At 38.2% G+C, this 8,567-nt stretch overlaps 1 non-coding gene across 1 annotated transcript; it reads right to left on the bottom strand.

Annotated features, from left to right (window-relative positions):
* Positions 1 to 1,734: 1,734 nt before the first annotated feature.
* Positions 1,735 to 1,842, bottom strand: LOC130948502 (small nucleolar RNA R71). The gene has a single exon (XR_009073080.1). It is a non-coding gene; the product is annotated as a small nucleolar RNA R71 (small nucleolar RNA).
* Positions 1,843 to 8,567: the final 6,725 nt, after the last annotated feature.

Genomic DNA, 8,567 nt, shown 5'->3' on the forward strand with positions numbered 1-8,567 from the left:
TTGAATGCAATGTCCTGCTGAAGCTTAGCCGGCCATGTCTAATTTCTTTAGACTAAAGCTTTAGACTAACATTGCATGATTCCTGGAATTCTCATTAAGAATTTTGATACCTTTATTTTCCTTTTCCACTTAATTTTCGAAAAACACAAAAAAAAAATTACAAAATCATAAAAACCAAAAATATTTGATGTTTCTTGCTTAAGTCTGGTGTCTCATCTTAAGTTTGGTGTCTTGCATGCATTATTATTTGATTTTAGTGCATTTTGATTATTCCTTATTATTAAAAATCCAAAAATATTTTTAATTTGTGTCTTTTCAAGTCAATAATACAGAGAATTGAAGATTCAGAACATACTGCAGAGGAATCACACAGAAAAAGCTGGGCATTCAAAAATGCCCAATGAAGAAGACAGACTGGCGTTTAAACGCCAGCCAGGGTGCCTGGCTGGGCGTTTAACGCCCAAAAGGGTAGTAGTTTGGGCGTTAAACGCCAGAATGTGCACCATTCTGGGCGTTTAACGCCAGGATGGCACAAGGGGGAAGATTTTGTTTTCAAAATCAAATTTTTTTCAAGTTTTCAAAGTTTTTCAAAATCAAATCTTTTTCAAATCATATCTTTTCAATCAAATGTTTTCAAAATCAATTTCTTTCCTTTTTCAAAGATACTTACTAACAATTAATGATTTGATTGAACATTTTTTGCCTTTTCTGTTAAGGAAGGTTTTATGTTTGAATCATATCTTTTCTTGTTAGGCAAGTCATTAATTTTTAAAATCACATCTTTTCAAATTGTTTTCAAATCATATCTTTTAAAATTGTTTTCAAATCATATCTTTTTAATCACATCTTTTTCAAAACAAGTTTTCAATCAAATCTTTTTAATTTCTAATTTCAAAATCTTTTTCAAAAATCACTTGATTTCTTTTTCACTCTTATTTTCGAAAATCAATTAAGTGTTTTTCAAAATGTTTTCAAAATCTTTTACTTAAATTTTCGAAAATTACTTCCCTTCTTCTCACATCCTTCTATTCATGGACTAACACTATTCTTTAATGCAAAATTTGAACTCCATCTTCTTTGATAAGTTCGAATTTTCTACCTCTGTCTTCCATTTTTCTTTTCCTCTGACACCTCAAGGAATCTCTATACTGTGACATAGAGGATTCCATATTTTCTTGTTCTCTTCTTTTTCATATGAGCAGGAACAAAGACAAAGGCATTCTTGTTGAAGCTGACCCTGAACCTGAAAGGACCTTGAAGCGGAAGCTAAGAGAAGCTAAGGCACAACTCTCTATTGAGGACCTGACCGAATTCTTCAAAGAAGAAGACATGGCAGCCGAAAACAACAACAATGCCAACAATGCAAGGAAGGTGCTGGGTGACTTTACTGCACCTACTCCCGATTTCTATGGGAGAAGCATCTCTATCCCTGCCATTGGAGCAAACAACTTTGAGCTTAAGCCTCAATTAGTTTCTCTAATGCAACAGAATTGCAAGTTCCATGGACTTCCATTGGAAGATCCTCATCAGTTTTTAGCTGAGTTCTTGCAAATCTGTGACACAGTCAAGACTAATGGGGTTGACCCTGAGGTCTACAGACTGATGCTATTCCCTTTTGTTGTAAAAGACAGAGCTAGGACATGGTTGGACTCACAACCTAAAGAAAGCCTGGACTCTTGGGAAAAGCTAGTCAATGCCTTCTTGGCAAAGTTCTTTCCACCTCAAAAATTGAGTAAGCTTAGAGTGGAAGTCCAAACCTTCAGACAGAAGGATGGAGAATCCCTCTATGAAGCTTGGGAAAGATACAAACAATTAATCAGAAAATGTCCTTCAGACATGCTTTCTGAATGGAGCATCATAGGTATTTTCTATGATGGTCTCTCTGAACTATCCAAGATGTCTTTGGATAGCTCTGCTGGAGGATCTCTTCATCTGAAGAAGACGCCTACAGAAGCTCAGGAACTGATTGAAATGGTTGCAAATAACCAATTCATGTACACTTCTGAAAGGAATCCTGTGAACAATGGGACAAATCAGAAGAAAGGAGTTCTTGAGATTGATACTCTGAATGCCATACTGGCTCAGAACAAGATATTGACCCAACAAGTCAATTTGATTTCTCAAAGTCTGTCTGGAATGCAAAATGCACCAAGCAGTACTAAGGATGCTTCATCTGAAGAAGAGGCTTATGATCCTGAGAACCCTTCAATGGAAGAGGTGAATTACCTAGGAGAACCCTATGGAAACACCTATAATTCTTCATGGAGAAATCACCCAAATTTCTCATGGAAGAATCAAGAGAGACCTCAACAAGGTTTCAATAATAATGGTGGAAGAAACAGGTTTAACAATGGTAAACCTTTTCCATCATCTTCTCAGCAACAGACAGAGAATCCTAAGCAGAACCCCTCTGACTTAGCAACCATGGTCTCTGATCTAATTAAAACCACTCAAAGTTTCATGAATGAAACAAGGTCCTCCATTAGAAATTTGGAGGCACAAGTGGGACAGCTGAGCAAGAAAGTTACTGAACTCCCTCCAAGTGCTCTCCCAAGCAATACAGAAGAAAATCCAAAAGGAGAGTGCAAAGCCATAAACATGGCCGAATCTGGAGAGGAAGGAGAGGGAGTGGACGCCACTGAGGAAGGCCTCAATGGGCGTGCACTGACCTTCAATGAGTTCCCCAATGAGGAACCATGGGAATCTGAGGCTCAAAATGAGACCATAGAGATTCCATTGGACTTACTTCTGCCTTTCATGAGCTCTGATGAGTATTCTTCCTCTGAAGAGGATGAGTATGTCACTGAAGAGCAAGTTGCTAAATACCTTGGAGCAATCATGAAGCTAAATGACAAGTTATTTGGAAATGAGACTTGGGAGAATGAACCTCCTTTGCTCACCAAGGAACTGGATGACTTGTCTAGGCAGAAATTACCTCAAAAGAGACAAGATCCTGGGAAATTTTCAATACCTTGTACCATAGGCACCATGACCTTCAAGAAGGCTCTGTGTGACTTAGGGTCAAGTGTAAACCTCATGCCTCTCTCTGTAATGGAGAAGCTAGGGATCTTTGAGGTACAAGCTGCAAAAATCTCACTAGAGATGGCAGACAACTCAAGAAAACAAGCTTATGGACTTATAGAGAATGTTTTGGTTAAGATTGAGGACCATTACATCCCTACTGATTTCATAGTCCTAGAGACTGGGAAATGCATGGATGAAACCATCATCCTTGGCAGACCTTTCCTAGCCACAGCAAAAGCTGTGATTGATGTTGATAGAGGTGAAATGATCATTCAAGTGAATGAAGAATCCTTTGTGTTTAAGGCTCAAGGATATCCCTCTGTCACCATGGAGAAGAAGCATGAAGAGCTTCTCTCAAATCAGAGACAAACAGAGCCCCCACAGTCAAACTCTAAGTTTGGTGTTGGGAGGCCACAACCAAACTCTAAGTTTGGTGTTGAACCCCCACATTCAAACTCTAAGTTTGGTGTTGGGAGGTTCCAACATTGCTCTGATCATTTGTAAGGCTCAATGAGAGCCATCTGTCAAGCTACTGACATTAAAGAAGCGCTTGTTGGGAGGCAACCCAATGATTATATTTTATATATTTTCTTTTGTTATTTTTTGTTATTTTGTAGGTTGATGATCATGAGAAGTCACAAAATTAATTGAAAAAGCAAAAACAGAATGAAAAACAGGAAGAAAAATAGCACACCCTGGAGGAAGAACTCACTGGCGTTTAAACGCCAGTGAGGGTAGCAGTTGGGCGTTTAACGCCCAGTCTGGCACCATTCTGGGCGTTTAACGCCAGAAAGGGGCACCAGACTGGCGTTAAACGCCAGAAAAGGGCACAAACTTGGCGTTAAACGCCAGAAATGGGCACCAGCCCGGCGTTTAACGCCAGAATTGGCTCAAAACGTGATTTTTGATGCCATTTGGTGCAGGGATGACTTTTCCTTGACACCTAAGGATCTGTGGACCCCACAGGATCCCCACAAACCCCTCACCTATCAAATCCCATCTCTCTCTTCACCACTCACCTCCATAAAACCCCACTTACCTCACCATCCAAATTCAAACCACTACTTCTTCCCCTTTTGGCCTAACCACAAAGCCATCTCCCCTCTCCTCCATTTCTTCTTCTTCTTCTACTCTCTTCTTTCTTCTTTTGCTCGAGGACGAGCAAACCTCTTAAGTTTGGTGTGGTAAAAGCATTGCTTTTTCGTTTTTCCATAACCATTTATGGCATCCAAAGCCGGTTCAACTGAGAAGGCATGACCTCAAGCCCATCACTAAGAAGAAGATGGAGCAAGCAAGAGACCCCTCTCATCAAGAAATCCCTGAGATGCCTCAAGGGATGCACTTTCCTCCACAAGACTATTGGGAGCAACTGAACACCTCCCTAGGAGAATTGAGTTCCAACATGGGATAACTAAGGGTGGAGCACCAAGAACATGCCATCCTCCTCCATGAAATTGGAGAAGATCAAAGGATCATGAGAGAGGAGCAACAAAGACAAAGAAGAGACATTGAGGAGCTCAAGCACTCCATAGGATCTTCAAGAGAAAGAAAGAGCCGCCATCACTAAGGTGGACCCGTTCTTTAATCTCCTTGTTCTTTATTCTTCTGTTTTTCGAAAATCTATGCTTATGTTTATCCATGTTTGTGTCTTATGATCATTAGTGTCTTAGTGTCTATGCCTTAAAGCTATGAATATGAATCCATCACCTTTCTTAAATGAAAACTGTTTTTATCACAAAAGAACAAGAAGTACAGGATTTCAAATTCATCTTTAAAATTAGCTTAATTAGTTTGATGTGGTGACAATACTTGTTGTTTTCTGAATGTATGCTTAAACAGTGCATATGTCTTTTGAATTTGTGGTTCATGAATGTTAAAATTGTTGGCTCTTGAAAGAATGATGAAAAAGGAGACATGTTACTGAGAATCTGAAAAATCATAAAAAATGATTCTTGAAGCAAGAAAAAGCAGTGAATACAAAAAAAAAAAAGAGAAAAAGAAGGAGAAAAACGAAAAAAAAGGGAAGAGAAAAAAAAGAAAGAAAAAGAAAGAAATAAAGTTGTGATCCAAGGCAATAAGAGTGTGCTTAAGAACCCTGGACACCTCTAATTGGGGACTCTAGCAAAGCTGAGTCACAATCTGAAAAGGTTCACCCAATTATGTGTCTGTGGCATGAATGTATCCGGTGGTAATACTGGAAGACAGAGTGCTTTGGGCCACGGCCAAGACTCAATAAGTAGCTGTGTTCAAGAATCATCATACTTAACTAGGAAAATCAATAACACTATCTGGATTCGGAGTTCCTAAAGAAGCCAATCATTCTGAATTTCAAAGGATAAAGTGAGATGCCAAAACTGTTCGGAGGCAAAAAGCTACTAGTCCCGCTCATCTAATTTGAGCTTAGTTTCATTGATAATTTGGAATCTATAGTATATTCTCTTCTTTTTATCTTATTTGATTTTCAGTTGCTTGAGGACAAGCAACAATTTAAGTTTGGTGTTGTGATGAGCGGATAATTTGTACGCTTTTTGGCATTGTTTTTAGTATGTTTTTGGTAGTTTGAGTTGAGTTTTTAGTATATTTTTATTAGTTTTTAGTTAAAATTCACTTTTCTGGACTTTACTATGAGTTTGTGTGTTTTTCTGTGATTTCAGGTATTTTCTGGCTGAAATTGAGGGACCTGAGCAAAAATCTGATCCAGAGACTGAAAAGGACTGCAGATGCTGTTGGATTCTGACCTCCCTGCACTCGAAGTGGATTTTCTGGAGCTACAGAAGCCCAATTGGCGCGCTCTCAACGGCGTTGGAAAGTAGACATCCTGGGCTTTCCAGCAATATATGATAGTCCATACGTTGCCCAAGATTTGATGGCCCAAACCGGCGTTCAAAGTCACCTCAAGAAATCCCAGCATTAAACGCTGGAACTAGCACCCAAATGGGAGTTAAACGCCCAAACTGGCATAAAAGCTGGCGTTTAACTCCAAGAGAAGTCTCTAAAGGAAAATGCTTCAATGCTCAGCCCAAGCACACACCAAGTGGGCCCGGAAGTGGATTTTTATGTCATTTACTCATTTCTGTAAACCCTAGGCTACTAGTTCTCTACATATAGGACCTTTTGCTATTGTATTTTCATCTTTGGATCTTTGATCAACTTTAGATCTTTGAATCTTTTGATCACGTTTTGGGGGCTGGCCTCTCGGCCATGCCTAGACCTTGTTCTTATGTATTTTCAACGGTGGAGTTTCTACACACCATAGATTAAGGTGTGGAGCTCTGCTGTACCTCGAGTATTAATGCAATTACTATTGTTCTTCTATTCAATTCAGCTTGTTCTTGTTCTAAGATATCACTTGTTCCTCAACTTGATGAATGTGATGATCCGTGACACTCATCATCATTCTCACCTATGAACGTGTGCCTGACAACCACCTCCGTTCTACCTTAGATTGAGTGGATATCTCTTGGATCCCTTAATCGGAATCTTCGTGGTATATGCTAGAATTGATGGCGGCATTCAAGAGAATCCGGAAGGTCTAAACCTTGTCTGTGGTATTCTGAGTAGGATTCAATGATTGAATGACTATGACGAGCTTCAAACTCCTGAAGGCTGGGCGTTAGTGACAGACGCAAAAGAATCAATGGATTCTATTCCAACCTGATTGAGAACCGACAAATGATTAGCCGTGCCGTGACAGGGTGCGTTTTACATTTTCACTGAGAGGACGGGACTGTAGCCATTGACAACGGTGATGCCCAACATACAGCTTGCCATGGAAAGGAGTAAGAAGGATTGGATGAAGACAGTAGGAAAGCAGAGAGACGGAAGGGACAAATCATCTTTATACGCTTATCTGAAATTCTCACTAATGAATTACATAAGTATCTCTATCTTTATTTTATGCTTTATTCGTATATCACCCATAACCATTTGAATCTGCCTGACTGAGATTTACAAGATGACCATAGCTTGCTTCATACCAACAATCTCCGTGGGATCGACCTTTACTCGCGTAAGGTTTATTACTTAGACGACCCAGTGCACTTGCTGGTTAGTTGTGCGAAGTTGTGATAAAGAGTTGAGATTGCAATTGAGCGTACCATGTTGATGGCGCCATTGATGATCACAATTTCGTGCACCAAGTTTTTGGCGCCGTTGCCGGGGATTGTTGAGTTTGGACAACTGACGGTTCATCTTGTTGCTTAGATTAGGTATTTTTCTTCAGAGTTCTTAAGAATGAATTCTAGTGTTTCAAGGTGATGTTCTTATCATCACCAAAGCTGATTGATTCTCATCAATTTAGCTCTTGAATGCAATGTCCTGCTGAAGCTTGGCTAGCCATGTCTAATTCCTTTAGACTAAAGCTTTAGACTAACATTGCATGATTCCTGGAATTCTCATTAAGAATTTTGATATCTTTATTTTCTTTTTCACTTAATTTTTGAAAAATCCAAAAAAAATTTACAAAATCATAAAAACCAAAAATATTGTATGTTTCTTGTTGAGTCTAGTGTCTCATGTTAAGTTTGGTGTCAATTGCATGTTTCTGTTCTTCTTGCATTCATTCATGTGTCTTAAGTGATCTTCAAGATGTTCTTGATGATTTCCTTGCTCTGATCTTTAAATTCTCTTGTCTTGAGTATTTTTGTTGTTTCTCATATGCATTCTCATTTTGTTAGTGTCAGTAGTATACAAACTGCTAAGTTTGGTGTCGTGCATGCATTGTTATTTGATTTTAGTTGCATTTTGATTATTCCTCATCATTAAAAATCCAAAAAAATTTTTAATTTGTGTCTTTTCAAGTCAATAATACAGAGAATTGAAGATTCAGAACATACAGCAGAGGAATTACACAGAAAAAGCTGGGCGTTCAAAACGCCCAGTGAAGAAGGCAAACTGGCATTTAAACACCAGCCAGGGCGCCTGGCTGGGCGTTTAACGCTCAAAAGGGTAGCATTTTGGGCGTTAAACGCCAGAATGGACACCATTCTGGGCGTTTAACGCCAGGATGGCACAAGAGGGAAGATTTTGTTTTTAACTCAATTTTTTTTTCAAGTTTTCAAAATCTTTCAAAATCAAATCTTTTTCAAATGATATCTTTTCAATCAAATCTTTTCCAAAATCAATTTCTTTCCATTTTTCAAAGATACTAGCTAACAATTAATAATTTGATTCAACATTTCAAGTATGTTGCCTTTTCTGTTGAGAAAGGTTTAATGTTTGAATCATATCTTTTCTTGTTAGCCAAGTCATTAATTTTCAAAATCAAATCTCTTTAAATTGTTTTTCAAATCATATCTTCTCAATCACATCTTTTTAAAACCATAACTTTTCAATCATATCTTCTTAATCACATCTTTTTGAAAATATTTTTCAATCATATCTTTTTGATTTCTAATTTCAAAATCTTTTTCAAAAATCACTTAATTTCTTTTCCACTCTTAGTTTTCGAAAATCAATTAGTATTTTTCAAAATGTTTTTAAAAATCTTTTACTTAATTTTCGAAAATTTTTCCCCTCTTCTCACATCCTTCTATTTATGGACT

Source organism: Arachis stenosperma, chromosome 1, assembly GCF_014773155.1.
Source record: "Arachis stenosperma cultivar V10309 chromosome 1, arast.V10309.gnm1.PFL2, whole genome shotgun sequence".
NCBI lineage: Eukaryota > Viridiplantae > Streptophyta > Magnoliopsida > Fabales > Fabaceae > Arachis > Arachis stenosperma.